This window comes from Lissotriton vulgaris, chromosome 7 (genome assembly GCF_964263255.1).
Source record: "Lissotriton vulgaris chromosome 7, aLisVul1.2, whole genome shotgun sequence".
NCBI classification, from domain to species: Eukaryota; Metazoa; Chordata; class Amphibia; order Caudata; family Salamandridae; genus Lissotriton; species Lissotriton vulgaris.
In genome coordinates this window covers 1574885357-1574903415 of record NC_141695.1, presented here as the reverse complement: position 1 = coordinate 1574903415, position 18059 = coordinate 1574885357, and positions in this window count along the sequence as shown.

The window sequence follows — 18059 nt, the reverse complement described above, 5'->3', positions numbered from 1 at the left end:
AGTTGTGTTCAATATTACTTGCATAGCTTAATATAGTTAAATTCTGAAATACGATTTGAGTGATAGACCTGGTGGCAGTAGAGGAACCATTTAATATAAATATCTTTTTTTTAAAGTGTGCATTTTATCTCTTACTTTATGACTGTCTGTGATGTACAGTATCCGGAAGTTATAGTTTAGACTATGGGCCATATTATCAAGAACGGCTATAACATTATCGCTGCTTTAGCGGCAGGAAACTGCAGCTGTTTGGTGGCTTAGGTACTTTAAATGCTTACACTATATTTACTTCTCCAAATGGACTACAATGCTCTCTGCCCACTCTGCTCTCAGATCAGTAGATGGAAGGTCTGACTCACCTTTCATTTTCATTTCTCCTAGCATGGCTTAAGCCTGTAAGCTTGTAAAAGTCCAAGACAGTTGCAAGAAGGTGTGATTGCAAATCTTTTTAAGCATATTACATTTAAGTGGTTTAAATACAAAATATTATTATGTCTGGGTGGTGAACTCCACTCTGCTCGTGGAGATTTCCACACTCAGCATTACGCGGAGCTCGCTGAGTTTTTTTCCTTGCTTGTGTTTTTCAATATCAAGTTGGTGAGCGAGAGCGGGGAAAATCAACCTCCCGATAAGATTTCTCAACGCAGGTGGTCAGATTTCTCAATGCGAGCGGTTGCGGATGCTCACAACCGCTCGTGTTAAGAAACTGTCCGTTCACGTTGAGAAAGCTGCTACTTGAGTAAAAATCTACTCAAGCGGCAGAAAAGAAGCAGTGCCCGCTTGCATTCTGCATTGTGTCGTCTGCAATAATTGCAAAGTGCACACAAGCACCTGGCACTGAAAAATGCAGCAAACAGCATTGATCCAACTCACTCGGCCGAGTTTTTTTTTACTTTGTGGAGTTCCATGTAGTAGAACTTCGCGAACTCCACCCAGGCTTAAAAATATCTTCGATGAAAGTTTGTAAATCATTATTTAAAAACCAGATATAATTCAGCTAGTCAATTCATTTTTTACATGCCGCAATGACAATAGTTTTTTAAAGTGTATTTTGGTTGTATGGGCTCATTTGTAGCAATTATACATTTAAATACTCAGTTATGTTGGCTTCAGTAAAATTGTAGCCTTCTGAACCAACATGCTGTCGCTATAAAAAATTAGGACGCACATTAGGAAAGTGTTTGATTTTGAGTAATTGCTTTTCCCTGATGAATAAAAAAAAAATATCACCTTTAAAAAGGGTGGTAGCGTATAATTGTCATAATAACCCAACAACGAATTATTGGGCTGCGGTTCATATGTTACCCTTTATGTTTTTCTATTGCATTCCATACTTTTTAAATGAAAAAAAAGCCTCCTATGGAAAGAGAAAAATGCTTACTGAAAACAATATGTTACATACTAGTTTAGAATTTTTAGGGTAAAATGAGGCAAAAAATGTTCAATAAAGTTGTTTAGAAAGTGCGTTTTGATTCAAACATGCTACCTGATACTATTCCAATGTTTTAACTTTGCTACGCTTCATTTTAATTTTTTTATCTTCTTGTACTGATCACTTCCACCTACCTTTTGCCATATTTCACCCCCCCCGCTTTCCGGTCCACCGTGGTTTCCAATCATGTGGAGGAAGCGGGGGCAGACTAGGAGGCAGACACTGGGGTGGAACTTCCGGCTGGAAGCCTCATCTGTCACATGTCAGAGCGGATGTGGAGTGGCTATGCGGAAGGTTTTTGGTCCGTCCTGTCTCTCAGCTAGTAAGCTACCTGATACTATTCCAATGTTTTAACTTTGCTACGCTTCATTGTAATTGTTTTATCTTCTTGCACTGATCACTTGCACCTACCTTTTGCTATATTTCACCAGGCGGACTAGCAGGTGGAGACTGAGGTGGCACTTCCGGCTGGAAGCCTCATCTGCCACATGTCAGCGTGGATGCGCAACTGGCAGGCCAACGGCACGCCTAAGGCAAGCCTGAATGCGCCCGTCCGTGCCCAAACAGAACCCCCACCCCGTAACACTCTGAAAAAATAACATACCCTACAGCCTTACACTCAAACTAAGGAACCCCTGCCACTGCACATGCTGCCACTCTATGGCCCCACTCAGTGGGGAGCCCCAATGCTCTAACGGCACTTTTAGGTTTCAACCTCCTGCAGAGTACCCCGGTGACCAAACACTCCGGCACACTCAAAATGTTTCTTTTAAACTGACAATCCCTACATAAACATTCCACTGAGCTGATATTGCTCCCTGAAGATGAGACCCCAGATATACTATTCCTCACGGAAACGTAGCTTCACAAGGAGTCTGGCCCAGACTTGGTGCAGACTCTCCCTGCTGGCTACAATATCCAATTGAAAGACCGGAAGGGAAAGAAAGAGGGAGGTCTGGCAATAATATATAAAGAATCTTTTAAATGTCAGGTTGAACCTAATATTGTGGCTGACCGTGAGAGTCTCTTTTTCACTATTGCACCATCCGCAGTACAGTCCCTTTCCGGAGTGCTCATCTATCAACCCCCAGGTGGACATGGGCTATTCCTCCAATCCCTACCGGACATACCAGCCACACTAGTAGGCACCACCCAAATATTACGCTCTTGAGGGATTTCAACCTCCATTTTGATAACTCTGATATGGCTGATGCATCAGAACTGCCTAAGGACCTATTAGCAGCTCAACTTCTGCAAAGGGTCACATGCCACACCCATAAACTAGGACACATGCGTGATCCTGCTTTCACCAATATTAGCAAATTATCGGTAGGCTACCGCTTTCCTTCTGCCTTGGACCGATCACTTCTTGATTCTCATTTATGTTATCTCCCCACCCCTCCCTCCAGATATTAAATGCACCATTAAGAGAGTCAAGCCATGGGCCAAATTAACAGTAGAAGCCCTAGAAATTTTAGTACCGGAACCCACCCATAATCTCACTACAGCCGCAGATAATTTTTCCATCTGGCTCAAGTCATCATTGGATATGGTGGTCCCATTCAAATCCTGCCATAAATTAAGAGAGAAACGCTCACCTTGGTACTCTCTCAAACTTCAATCACTTAAACAGGACTATAAAAGACTGGAGAGAAAGTGGAGGAAAGACTATAATGTCAATAGCAGGCAGAAATATAGAAAAGCTATAAAACACTATCAAAGTGAAATAAAAATGGCCCAGGCAGCGTACTATGAAGAATTAATTAATTTAGCAGTTAATACCCCTAGAGATATTTTCCGTATAGCAAAAGACCTTTTCGAACTTCCTAGAGCAGAAGTCTCCCCAGTGGTTTCCCCTGAGACATGTAATGAACTTGCAAACTTCTTTCTAGAACAAATTAAAAACATTTACTCGGTCTTCCCTAGTCCACCTCGCCCTTGTGACACCCTTGTAATGGACATGCTCCCGCCCGGCCCAGACTAGGTGCTCAATTTACTTCTCCCGCTAACACTAGCCAGGCTATCAGAAATGTTCCTTCTAATAAAATCTGGTTCCCCCCTAGATCCAGCACCCCACCATGTACTATATAAAGCAGGAAAAATTATACTTCTCCACATGCTTGAAATTATGAATCTGTCTATGACCATTGGTTCAGTCCCTGCATCTTGGAAGCATGCCATGGTGAAGCCCCTACTAAAAAATAACAATCTGGACCCGGACGACCTGGGCAACTATCGCCCAATATCCCTGCTCCCAGTGACCATCAAGACCCTAGAAAAGCATGTTAACTCAAACATCTCAGAATTCTTGGAAACACACAACCTCTTACATCCCACACAAACAGGCTTTTGGCCTCTTCATGGGATGGAAACTGCCCTGCTCGCTATCGTGGAGGAATCTAAATTGATCCTAGATCAAGGGGAAGCAGTGGCCATTATCCTCCTAGATCTGAGTTCAGATTTCGAAACTGTGAACTTTAATATCCTAGTGGAGAGACTTAGGAGGAGAGGTGTCCCAGGTGAGACTCTTAAGTGGATCCAATCCTACTTAGAGAATAAAACCTTCCAGGTCTACTCAGGGGAATCTACATCTAGAGTTATGGAGACCAGCTGTATTGTCCCGCAGGGATCTTCCCTGAGTCCCACTTTATTCAATGTGTACATTCAGCCACTAAATGACATCTTCCTGCCTCTCGGGATAAAGATTGTCATCTACGCAGATGACAACCAGCTGCTAATCTCCCTCAATGGCCCACATAAACACCCTTCGGACTTGGGAACCTGCCTGAAGGAAATGGCTTTGTGGATGGAACACTCCTGCCTGAAGCTGAATGGGAGGAAAACAGATCTAATGCTTCTGGGTAACACCTCCAGTCTGGACCCCAAACAGAGCTGGCCTAATTGCTTGGGGCCTGCCCCCTCTCCAAAGACCAAGATGAAAAGCCTAGGCATTTGGTTGGACAGGTCCCTTAAATATGAGGACCAAGCAGTAAGAGTAACAGGAGCATGTTTCGGGGCCATTAGACTACTGTGTAAGATCCTCCCCCTCCTTCCAATGAGTGCCAGGAGGACCCTGATACAGGCCCTAGTCTTATCACGCTTTGACTATGGAAACTGCCTATACTTTGGTGCACCCACAGCAACTCTAAGGAAACTCCAAGTTGCACAGATTTGTGCGGCCAGATTATTTTATTTATTTATTTATTTTAGCGATTTGTAAAGCGCCTGGTGACCCGAGGGCATCCCCGCGCTATAATAATTATGAAGATCTGAGGACAGAAAAGGAGGGACTCTATTTAGGGAACAACAGCGTTTTCAGTTTTTTCCTAAAAATCAGATGATTAGGTTCAAGCCGGAGGGAGCGGGGAAGTGCGTTCCATCTGGTGGATGCTTTAACCGAGAAGCGACGGCCGCCAGTACGTGTCTTCCGGTGTCTGGGGATATTGGCCAGGTTCTCATTCTCCGAGCGAAGGGACCTGGGCGCTTTGTAGGGAGTGACCAGGTCTCTCAGAATGGCAGGGCCAGACCCATTAAGCAGTTTATGTGCAGTGCACAGGGCCTTAAATTCGACTCTTTGGCGTATTGGAAGCCAGTGGAGAGCTTGGATTGCTGGTTTGGCTGATACTCTGGAAGGGAGATTCCAGAGTAACCGGGCGGCTGCGTTCTGCGTACGCTGGAGTTTAGCCATGGTAGCTTCTGGGGCTCCGAGGTATACCATGTTGCTGTAGTCCAGCCGCGCAAGCACTAGTCCCTGGACCAGGAGTTTCCTGGATAGGGGAGGAAGTAATGGAAGGATTTTCCGAATGGAGCGCATTAGGCCAAAGCAGGTCCCTGCTGTCTTGGTAGCTTGAGTTTTCATCGACAGCTCGGGTTCTAGCCATACTCCTAAAGTTTTAATTTCTGGTTTCGGGGCGGGGATTTCCCCGAATTCATCTGGCCAGACGGATGGAGGGATGGTGGTCCATTGCTTACCCAGAAGCATAACTTCAGTCTTTGAGCCATTTAATTTGAGCGATGACTCACACATCCAGTTGTGGATATTTTTAAGGCAGTTTTGCAGATTGTCTGGGTATTTGTCCAGTTGGGAAAGTGAGACGACTAATTGGGTGTCGTCTGCATAGCTTATTATTTTAATCCCGAAGGGGGTAACCACATCTTCGAGAAGGGCCATGTAAGCATTAAATAGGGTTGGGCTTACTGATGACCCCTGAGGGACCCCACTCATGAGGGGGAGGGTGGCAGAATGGAAATTGACATCCCACACCTGGAACGAGCGCCCTGAGAGGAAAGACTCTATCCATCTGAGCGCTGAACCTGCAATCACTGCCGCAGCCAGCCGATGAAGTAGGACACGATGGTTAACTGTGTCAAAGGCTGCGCTTAAATCCAGGAGGATCACTGCCACTGATCCTCCTGAATCCAGGATGCACCTCGCCTCCTCGATAACAGCGAGAAGGGCAGAGTCCGTGCCATGGCCCGGGCGAAACCCAGTCTGGGACTGTCGTAAGATATTGTTGGCTTCTAGGTATTGTGACAGTTGGCCATTGACCAATTTCTCGGCCATTTTACTGATACAAGGGAGGAGTGAAATTGGCCGGTAGTTCGCCATGTCGGCTGGATCCAGCTGGGGTTTCTTTAGGAGTGCTTTAACGACTGCACTTTTCCAGCTGGGGGGGACCGAGCCTTGAGAGAGCGAAATGTTTATGAGCTCCGTGATTGTGGGCACGATGACCCGGGCTACAGTTTTAAGGAATCTGATAGGGGCGGGATCTAAAGGGGAGCCGCTTTTCATTTTGGCCATAGTGGTGTCTACCTCGTTCCTTGTTACTGCCCTAAAAGAAGTGAGCTGAGGAAGCAAACTGCTTATTGTTTGATTAGTGGATGCCTCATTGTCCATATGGTTCGACAGGCCGAGAGGGGGCAGAGAGGTTAAGATGCGGTCGATTTTAGCATTAAAATAGTTGGCCAACTCATCACTTCTGTCTGCCGTGGGTGTGTTGGATAAGGGTGGAGCAGGTGTTTTCAATAACCCTTTTAAAATGAGATAAGATTCCCTTGCCGAGTTATTGGAGTTTTTAATTCTTGTGTCATAATGAGTGGCTATCGCCAGCTTCAGGGTAGATTTGTATATTCTCACCGACCGTTGATATGCATCCTTGCTGACGTGCTGCCAGTCTTTCCTTCATAGCCGTTCTGCTTTCTTGCAGTGTTTACGGAGAGACCGGAGTTCCGGAGTGTACCATGGGGCAGATCCTAGTTTCCCATTCTTATTCTCGCGAGTTTTTATTGGGAGGATGGAGTCCAGAGACGTGGTAATCCACTCCCTGAATTTACTGTCTGCAATGGTCGGATCTTCCGAGGGGGTCGGGGTAGTCGAGTTCAGGGTTCTGGCCCAATCTTCTGTGGCTATTCTGGCCCAATCTCTGTCCCTATTGTAGGTGGTGGGTTTATGGGGTTTCTTGAGGGCTCCTGGAAGGCAGAAAGGGACCATGAAGTGGTCAGTCCATGGGAGGGGAAGGGACTCTGTGATTTGAAGAGTGAGGATATTCGTGAACACCGGGTCAAGCAGATGACCTTTAGTGTGCGTGGCTCCGGAGTTTGAAAGGTGGAGGCCATATGCCGCTAGTTCTCCAATCAGGTCGGCCGCCCCTGTATCTAGGGGATCATCGAAATGAATGTTAAGGTCCCCTAATACCGAGAAGTTGGAAGTGGAGTGGGCCTGAGATGCAATAATATCCAGGAGTGCTCTGGAGAAAGTACCCGGGTGCCCAGGGGGCCGATAGATTAGGAGTCCTGATAGTGAAGAGGTCGGTCCTACATGGATGGTGAATTGAAGGCTTTCAGAATCAATGATATGAGCATCGTTGATTCTGCAGGTGAGATTGTCTCGATGAATGATCGCCAAGCCTCCTCCTCTACCCGAAGGACGGGGCTGGGACTGAACGAGGAAGCCTGGGGGAGTAGCTAGGACAATGTCTGAATCCGAGTGGTCCATAAGCCATGTTTCCGAGAGGAACAGGACGTCAAGCTCATGATCTTCTATTAGATGATTAATTAGCAATGCGTGTCTAGGGAGTGAGCGACAGTTCAAGGTGGCTAGTTTAAGAACTGTGGGCAAAGCAGGTCGGTTGGGGAGTTTGAGCTGGGCTGGGCGGCATCGAGTGCAACCAGTATATGGTCCTTCAGGATCATGCACATAATTGCATGCCGTGTCAATAGTAGGTCTGAGACTGAGGAGGTCCCGGCGTGAGTAGCTTACCATGGGGGCAGCCTTGTCCGGCCGGGGTTCTGGCCCTGGGCCCGCCCGGGTGCGGACGGGCGAAGACGGGCTTGCCTTAGGCGCGCATCCGGCGCGCAAACGGCGCTCCCGCTGTGCTCGTCCGCTGCGCTTGCGTATGAAGCACATTAGAGGAGAGGCAGAGTGGGCGTGGCCTAACGGGTGGGCGTGGCCTCACGCTCGCGATGGCGGCCGTGGAGTCTGGTGCAAAGGAACAGCGCTAGATCCGCTGTAAGTGTTTCCAGAATTTTTTAAAAGCAGAGAGAGTCTCTGAATGTCCACAAAGTTTTAACAAATGCTAAATAAACACAAAACAGTTTTAAAAGCACGAGTCACATCACCTCCGGCTTCCGCCTCAGAGGTCTTCAATATTTGTGGGCGCGCTTGTAATCAGCGCTTTTAACAGGCTGAGCGGGTGGCCGTGGCCTAACGGGTGGGCGTGGCCTCGCGCTCGCGATGGCGGCCGTGGAGTCTGGTGCAAAGGAACAGCGCTAGAACCGCTGTAAGTGTTTCCAGAATTTTTAAAAGCAGAGAGAGTCTCTGAATGTCCACAAAGTTTTAACAAATGCTAAATAAACACAAAACAGTTTTAAAAGCACGAGTCACATCACCTCCGGCTTCCGCCTCAGAGGTCTTCAATATTTGTGGGCGCGCTTGTAATCAGCGCTTTTAACAGGCTGAGCGGGTGGGCGTGGCCTAACGGGTGGGCGTGGCCTCACGCTCGCGATGGCGGCCGTGGAGTCTGGTGCAAAGGAACAACGCTAGATCCGCTGTAAGTGTTTCCAGAATTTTTAAAAGCAGAGAGAGTCTCTGAATGTCCACAAAGTTTTAACAAATGCTAAATAAACACAAAACAGTTTTAAAAGCACGAGTCACATCACCTCCGGCTTCCGCCTCAGAGGTCTTCAATATTTGTGGGCACGCTTGTAATCAGCGCTTTTAACAGGCTGAGCAGGTGGGCGTGGCCTAACGGGTGGGCGTGGCCTCGCGCTCGCGATGGCGGCCGTGGAGTCTGGTGCAAAGGAACAGCGCTAGATCCGCTGTAAGTGTTTCCAGAATTTTTAAAAGCAGAGAGAGTCTCTGAATGTCCACAAAGTTTTAACAAATGCTAAATAAACACAAAACAATTTTAAAAGCACGAGTCACATCACCTCCGGCTTCCGCCTCAGAGGTCTTCAGTATTCAAGATTACTGGTGGGGGACCTAAAAACAAGTCAGCCAAACCAGCCCTAAGGACGCTTCACTGGCTGCCTCAGAGTCAAATTTAAGGCTCTGTGCATTGCCCATAGTACCTATTGGGTTATCGGCCCAGCTATCAATAGACCTCTTATTACCCCTTACCACCCTCTAAAATGCCTCCGCTCTTCCAATATTCATTTGGCAGTCACACCGAAAATAAAAAGGGCAAGAAGCAGAGGCAGATCATTTGCCCACAATGTGGCCAGACTCTGGAACACAATACCCCCACTTATCCGCTCTGAATCCCATCGTCTTCCCTTCTGGAAACTGGCTATTTCAACAATCAGCTTCATAAACCCACCATTCCCTCTCTCTAGACGCTAGCACTGGGATGCCATTGGGTAGCTACGCGCTCTACAAAAGCAAATAATAATAATTTTGCGGTGTTAAAAAATGAGTTTTCTCTGCAGAAATTAGATGTTTTTAAAATTGCTCTGCAAGGGTCTCTGACAACGGACCCTGATTGTAACCATAGCATTCGGAATTTCCATGAATATAGGTGTTTATTAAACAAAGAGCAGTGGTGATTCAGCGTGGTTCGGAATGTTATTTAATGTTGGGACAGGATTATCCCCTGCATGGGTCCAGAAAGTGTGCACTTTTGTCCTGTGTTACAATGCTCGAGAAACCATAGTAAGTCTGCACATTTCTGATTTGCAGCTCAGTGAACATGACAGCCAGGCGTGTTCCCTGAAGGCCTCCTTGAATTGGTGCGAGACACCAAGCGCAGCTCTGAGGTTGGGACTGGTACACAAAATGCACCCTCTTTTGAGAGTGAACACTGTCCTTTCACCAGAGTGCAGTGGACTGACAGTTGTGGCAGCTAATGACCGTATTAGGCGGGATTGGCCCTTTTTGCTTATCACTTTCACAGGAAAGTATCCAACTAGCCTCTCCTTAAGCAAAAGGTCTGCCCAATCATCTCAACCAGTGTGTTTCCTCCATCCGACTGAGACATGGATGGCGGGATCATGACTTACTCTGCGTGTAGGCAGTAGGGTGAGATTGGAGAGCGTGTGATGTTATTCACTGTATGGGAAAAGGAATCCACCTTTGACCCTATTGTACATGAGTAAATCAGAAGATGGAGACAGGCGGTGAGACGTCATAGCTTCTTTTGTGGAGTGATGGAAGCCTTGGCACATTCCACAGTCTGGCTTTTGAAACAGGACAGGCCCCAGAATGTGGATGGTGAGGGTCATCCTCGTTTGAAGTGCAAAGCGCTGTTACTCCCCCTGCAAATGAGTAGTGGACCACGAGAATGTCCTTCTATCATGTACGCCTTCATTTTACTCCTTCTTTCAGAGCACACTCATCTCCATCCCCTCTTCCTGTTGTTGTACAGAAAAAGGACTACGGCTTGAAAGTCTGTGTGCATGTTGTCCATTCTCATGAAACTTGACCTGGCACAGAAGAGAGAGAGAGGATCTGGAATTTACATCTACATTGCCATCTCGGGATAAATATAGGGTAGGTAGCCCCTATCAGTGCCCCAGGGAGATCTTGCTGACCTGTGTCTAGTCCCCAAACAGCCGTTTGAAGGAGATTCATAGGATCCATGGCTGATGACTTAGAGAGCAAGCTCCAGTACAGGGTAGCAGCCGCGGCCCCATGCAGGTAAGCAGCGTTGGGGCCAGGTGGGGGGCGAGGGGGGGGGGGGGATTTCGACCGAAGACGACAAGGGAAAATTCAATATTTATTTTATTTTCCCTCATGGCGTCTGCCCCCCCAACCCGGTCCCACCGCTCTTACCAGCATGAGTCGCGGCTGCCAGGTAGGGAACAAATCCTGAAATACTGCTCTCCAAGGAGAGATTAAGAGAACCTCTGGAAAGAAGTCACTGACTGATGATTCAAGGGTATTGCAAGAATTGCATTCCCCAGGAGTGACTAGGCGACGTGCATGGAACTAGTGTCGCTGAAATGAGCTAGAAGTGCTGCTGACTCTGCCTTGAAGACAGGAAGTTAATTAAAGGGGAAGCTAGCAATGTGCACCTGTGGGAGGAAAAACGATTCCGAAGTGAAAAAACCCCGGTGTCTTGTTGTATGCAGAAGCTGTGACATGTGACAAAAGGAACAAACTCTGCAATATAAATGCAAGGCCAAGAGGGAGTGTCAGCACTTCAAGAAATCTGGTGAATGAACTGTGTCCCTGAAACTTTCAATGTGTGAATCTGGTTGCCCCAAACCGGATCTTGAGCTAGTTCTGTCCTTCTCCCTGCCCTGCAAGTGTTTAATGCCGTTTGAAGCTATTAAACTCTTCAAATCGCATACATATTCACCTGTGGCTATGAGGAAAGTTCAAGTTAAAGCTCCGCTTTGGGAGAGCCTTTGCATGCCTGCTTCATAAGCCCTGCTGTCAAAGCCCTTATGAAGTGGGTAATTCACTCCGAATAACCGTTAGCTAAAACCAATTGATAATGCCCTATTACTTGAGAAATAAACATCTATTAAAGTTAATTTATAAAACGCCCTCAACTCAAATGGTGTCAAAGCACTAATACAAACAGGGAAACACTGGCTGAAATACTGAGAGGGATTCTCGAACGGGAGAGAGAGGAGCCAGGCTTTAAGATGCTTGGAGAACATTGGGAAGGACTCCAAAGGAGCTGTGTTGACAGAGAAGGAATGGGCACCACATCGGGGGGCATATTACCAAGGGCCTTATCACTGCTTTAGCGGGAATTTTTCCCGCTAAAGCAGCGATAATTTTATCGCCCTATCACCTAGCTGTCGCAAACACCAGTTAGCGACAGCTAGTAGGAGATAGCGATCATCTTGGGGCCCACTTTGCATGTCATTAGCGATAATTATTGTTAATGACATGCAAAGTGGGCGTGCCAAGATGTTAGTGACTGGACACAGCCGCAAACATCGCTATCTCCTATTACCTACTTTTGGAAATAACCGCGCTAAGCATGAATATCTCCAAAAGCTAACGCCTGCCCAGAGCAGTTCTTAGCCATGTTATCCAATGGAAGGTGGATAACATGGCTAAGAGCATTAGCTCGGTAATGCATGAATATCGGTGACTTTTCAGCGATATTCATGCATTTCAGCCGATTTATATCGCTTTTGAGATAAACCTGGATAATTGCAAGGTTTATCTGCGATAAAAATCGTCGGAGATCGGCGATAATAATATTGCCGCTATGCCAACATAGCGAGAATTATCGCTAGTTGTTGGTAATATGCCCCCTGGTTTTATGAAACCTGGGGACACTCACCCTCCTGCTAAAGGATGATATGAGCAGCCTATTGGGAGTATACCACTGAAAGGATGATCTAAAATGTGCTGGTCCTTGGTGATGAAGAGCAACAAAAACCATGCTAAAGGGTTTATCTACTACACATTATCTAAGTGGCAACCAAAGAAGGAAGTGAATGCTATCCCTCACCGAAAGGTGTTAAGGCATATTCAAGATGAGGTGGGCTGATGCATTCTGAATCACCTGAAGTTGATTCAGGGAGGAATAGATTCATTCAGATATAGAGCATTGCAATAGTCTACACTTGATGCTATCAGGGCAATGACTAATGATAGTCAAAGTTCTGGGGGATAAAAGAGAAGATTTTCTTCAGCATGCTGATGATAAAAAAAAACACATACTGATGGTACGACTGACCTGTGAGTCAAAATTGGGCAAACTGTCAAAGTTCAGCCCCAGTTGTTTGCTGAATCCACAGGGGCGGATAAAGACCCACAGGTCTCAGGCACCCATAACTCAAACCAAACTGAGTGCTGAGCCCCGAACACAAGGACCTCAGTTTTTTTCTGCATTCAGTTTTTGAAACTTATCTTTCATCCAGAGCCTGATGTTATTTATACACTGGTTAAATTTATCAGCTACCCACGGAAGGTTGTCCTAAAGAGACACAATATTTTTTGTGTCATCGGCATAGGATAGCACTTGAGCACTGAATGATTGCACCAGCTCAGCAAGGGGGAGACGTACAGATTGAAAAGAGTGCAGCTAAAGGAAGACCCCTGTGGCACCCCACAGGAAAGCCTCAAGGCCTTAGCCCCTAAATCTCCGCAGATTACTGTTTGGACCTAGTCCGTTAGGAAGGAGTGGAGGTGGTCCGTCGCAGTGCCACTCACCCTGACGTGCTGGAGACATTGGACCCCGCAAAAAGGTGAGATAGTATTGAATGCCACAGATAAATCAAGCATCACCAGGATTGCGACAACACCCTGGAGCACCTGGTCACAGATGGAATCAGCTATGGCAGTAGGCACAGACTCAGTACTGTGTTCACTCCTAAAACCATTCTGGGGAGGTTCCAGAAGCTCGTGTGTAATAATACACTTAACTAGCTCTTGGTTGTTGTATTTTTCCAGCATTTGTGCTGGTCTAGGCGACAATGAAATGGGACAAAGGTTCTATAAGTTCACTGAGACTACATTATGAGACGGTTCAATTGAACGCGTAGGAGTGGCTATAGCACTGGTAGGTACTGATTATGGACTGCAAGTATCAGACCTGCTGGCCTGGCACCCTGGTAAATATCAGACCTCCTTTGGATCAAGGCTGGATTATTCAAGGTCTTCAAGACTGGTGAAGCTATATCAGTCACAGACCAGGCTTTTTGTAGTTCTGTGTCATGGTGGCTGGTTCTCTAACATATAAAACCAGACATCTTCCAAGAGAAGCAGTTTCAACAATTGTCTTTTTTGATAAGTTAAGTAACCTCTTTGGTCAACGAATAGCATGGTTTGGAAAGGGGTGGTTATCACAAAATCGGAGAGAGACTAGAGGCACTAGAACTATTAACAGATATTTTTCCACTAATAGTAATTTATAATATATACGTACATAGATTGGCTAAATTGCAATTGTTGAGAATAGTACAATACTGCAGCACTGTCTCAGTGAAATTATTTCTGAAGTAAATGTTTGATTTTTGTTGAAATTATATTTAAAGAGTCCATTTTTTCAAAAAGGTGTTATGTATATTTCATTATGAGGATTATATATTTTACTTATTTGTTTTAGATATTAAATGCTGAAATGTATTATATTCCCTTTTGGGGTTCCAGTAAACCAACAGATTACATTGATTTCTGATGGGCAGAGACACTGATTAGTAAATTACAGTGAACAATAATTCAAAATAGAAACACTGTCACTGTCAACTCTTCATATTCAGGATTTAGGGCCTCATTATGATTGCGGTGAATCCGCATACTACGGGCCGGCGGAAGCCACCGCCGGCTCGGAGTATGCGGATTCCCCGCGGCGGACACACAAATGACCCCCAGCCAGATTAGGATGGCTGGGGGGTCATTTTTACGTCCGCCGCTTTTCCGCCGCTGTCGCCTTCCGACCGCGGCGGAAAAGCTCTAACATGGCTGGTGGTGTCTATCAGACACCGCCAGCCACATTACGATTTGAATTTTGTAATGCCTTTCCGCGGCGGCAATGCCGCCACGTTTAGGCATACAGACTTTTCTTTGGGGGCCCGTTGCAGGCCCCCTGGGTGAAGGGGGGTGGGGGTGCACATGGGGGGTACCTATGGTACCCCCCTGCATTTGCATGCACAAAGTGGCAGGCACCACGCGGTGCCTGCCACTTTGTGCATGCAAATGCACTGATTGCATTTTTAACATTGCGGCGGTTGCTGCTTCAAGCAGCACCCGCCGCAATGTTAAACATACAGGATGTGACCACCAGGGTGCCGGTCACATCCTCCTCCGGGGTGGCGGACGGACGCAGTTCCGTCCACCATCCTAATAGGGCCCTTAGTTTGGTGCAGCATGAAATGATGCTGACGGTCAAATGGTTTGACAAATTAAGAACCACCACCCTCTAAGGAACTGTCAAAAACATGTTATGTTTTCTTACAGGTATGCACCATGGTATGCACCATTTGCGAATAAATAGATTAAATGGGGACTTGTCAAACTAGAGGCTGCTTAAGTTGTTGTAATTAAAGGCCATTGGTAATATCATATTGTGAACGTTAGATCCTGAACCGATAAGACTATCTAATGAAAGGTTTTATATGCTGAAAGACTCAGAATTAAAAGCACAGAGAGCAAGGACTCAAAATAGCAAAGCTCCACCTTAAAAATGACCACCACATGCTACTTGTGTGATATTTGGCAAACAATTGAAAGGAAAATAAGGAACACAATAAACTGAAAAAATTGGCCACATATAAAGACACAGGTCTTGCCTAATGTGTCATCACTGGAGTAGTGAAAGTTATTTTAACACACTTGAGCCCTTGAGAGAGGTGTTTGGAATATAGCATATAATAGAAAGATCTCAGGCTTGCATGTAAATGATGCTAATGTGTTGTACAGTGAAAATAATGTGCCTCATCCCTGGAGTATCAGTAAACAGAATAATCTAATGGTATACAACCGTTACCACGCATTTTTTACCACGCAATACCATAACCACGCATCTTTTACAACGCAAATACTTTTACCACGCATACATTTACAACGTATATTGGTACAACGCAAGTACCTTTACAACGCAGGTACTTTTACAACGCATTTTTAATGATTTGAGTTTTATTTAAAATTAATTTTAATTTTATTAGTAATTGATTTTTTATTGTTGATATAGTTTATTTAGAGTACAAGAGTTTTTTAATGTAATTTATATTTTAAATATTTGTTTTTATTATTTTTTATTAATAATATTTTGAATATTAATGTTAATTTTATTGATTATATTTGATGAATTAAAAAATATATTCATATATTTTAGGAAGTTTTTTAATTCTTAAATTATATTACACAATTTAATTTTTTAAGTCTTTTAAAGTGGAATTATTTAATAATATGTTATTAAATAGAAATGTGTTTATGGTTGTATAAAAGTAAAATTTTGTAATTTCTTTACATTTGTTTAAATTATTTTATTAATGAATAAAACATTTTTTTAATCTTTTATGTAGATTAATTCATAATTAAAATACTTTTTTATGTAAATCTAATTTTTAAATAAAAAGAAAAATAGTATATTAATTTATATGTTTTTTTATTATTTTTTTAAATTTATTTTATTTATAAAAAAATAGATGTAAAGAAATATCATTAATGAAAGTCTTGGTTCCCACGGTTTTACATTGATTTCTATGGGTATAATTGTCCTTCTTTTATTTTCGGGATAATGGATATGTGTGCCGCGGAACGGAAAAAGAATGAAAAAAAGAAGAAGAAAGAAGAAAAAAAGAAGGGAGATGGAACTAGAAAACTAGTAAGGAGATAAAGTAGTTAATTTAGAAAAGAAATATTTAATAAAACATATAATGCATACATTAATGAACACAGAAAACAGATGATATCTTTTTAAAATACATTTTTTTATTAATCAACAAATCATAGAAAAATTGAGTGTATTTTCTGCATTTTATTTCATATTTTTGTACATTTTTGACATTATAGTACAGTTTTAAAAAACAACACTTAATATTTCTTATTATTATTAAATAAATTAGTCCCTTTTTTATCGTTGCAGCATTCTATGACGTATTGACGTAAACGTGAGCGTAAGCGGCCATTTTGAAGAGTATCGAAGGAGGAAGCAGCTGGAAGCTGATCTGCGTCCAGGTAGGAAACATTTTAAACTTTATTTTAAAGATATATTGTAAAAAAGGTATACATTTATTGTAAGGGAAGGATAAGAAGAGGTTGCTATTATAGTTAACTAGCAGCCTGCCCCAGCATTGCCTGGGGCAGAAAGGGGCTGGGGGCAGTACACCCGCTTCGCCCCGACCCCCTCCCGCACCGACTCCCTCCCGCCCCGACTCACTCCCACCCCCTCCAGCCCCGACTCACTCGCGACCCCCTCCCGCCCGACTCATTCGCGCCCCCCTCCCGACCCGAGTAACTCGCGCTCTGACTTTTTCATTTACTGCTGCCTCCTTCTTGCCTCCCCCTGCATCACACAGTCTCACTTTCCCTTTCCTTATCTGTGCCGCCGCTCCTCACTGCACAGCCGCTCGTCACTGCACCGCCGCAGTATAGATTATATACTTTTGTATCAATTGCATTCTCCCAGTCAGGGTGTGGCTGTTTTTTGGTCTTTGGAAATTGCTCAGCAGTTACAGTAACATACAGCAATCAACTAAAACACGAGGCTTGTGGCAACCTTCCAGTGAAGTGACTGGAAGAAAGAAGCAGTGTGAAGAGGCTCCAGCCAGGCCAACAACAAACCTATTAACAGCATCGATAGCACTGTTCGCATGTTAGTTCAACTCTGTCCTGCTTCTTGTTTATTTATCCCATGGGGGTGATCTGTCTAGGATATTAAATACAGTGTTGCTGCTGTTCGCAAATTAAAACCTCACACTGCAGACGTCCAGCCGGGGTTCTTCTCAAACTCTTCCCCACCGGGACCATAGAGTCGGTAGGTTGTCTCTCAGATGCATTTTAAATGCCAATATCATCCATATTTTACTCACCTAGCCACAGGGTGGGGAGGGAGGCATGGGAGAGGCACAAGGAGGGAGATTTGCCCTAGTAGATCTGAAATGCTGCTTCTCACCCCCACTGACCCTAGGTTACTGCCTATTTTCTCTAGTAAGTAGTTTAGTTTGGTGTGTTCTGCATTCACTTATTTATTCAGTTATAGAAGATGTTGATGTAATTTATTCCGATTGTGCCAAAGAAACTTTACCCTGCAATTAACCTCGATCAGTACTTTTGATGTACTAAATTCATATTAGTGTTTCGATGCTACATTTATTTTGAAGAATAAAAAACTTAAAGCCTCAAGGTCTCTGTAAAACCCAATGCTTCATTTGATGCTGTAGTTTCGATGAAATAGTTGTCACAGCTTTAAATTTGCATTGTTCTATCTTTATCTTTTAAATAAAAATGCGTTTTTTCTACTTATTTTCTTCCTTTTTTCGTTTAGGTTTGTCTAAGCATATGTTTAGCTATGTGGTGCCTGAATGATTGACCGTTTGAAGGTTATGGTGTTTAATACTGCTATTTCATTAAAAAAAGTGTTCTACTGCTTTCTTGTACAAACACGCCTTCGGCTCAGTTGAGCGCAGTGTAAGAACGGGTCTGCTCTATGTGAAGACCCCTTCGTCTAAGTTTAGCGTTATTTTCGAATGGGATCGCAGTTTATAAATACACCTTCGG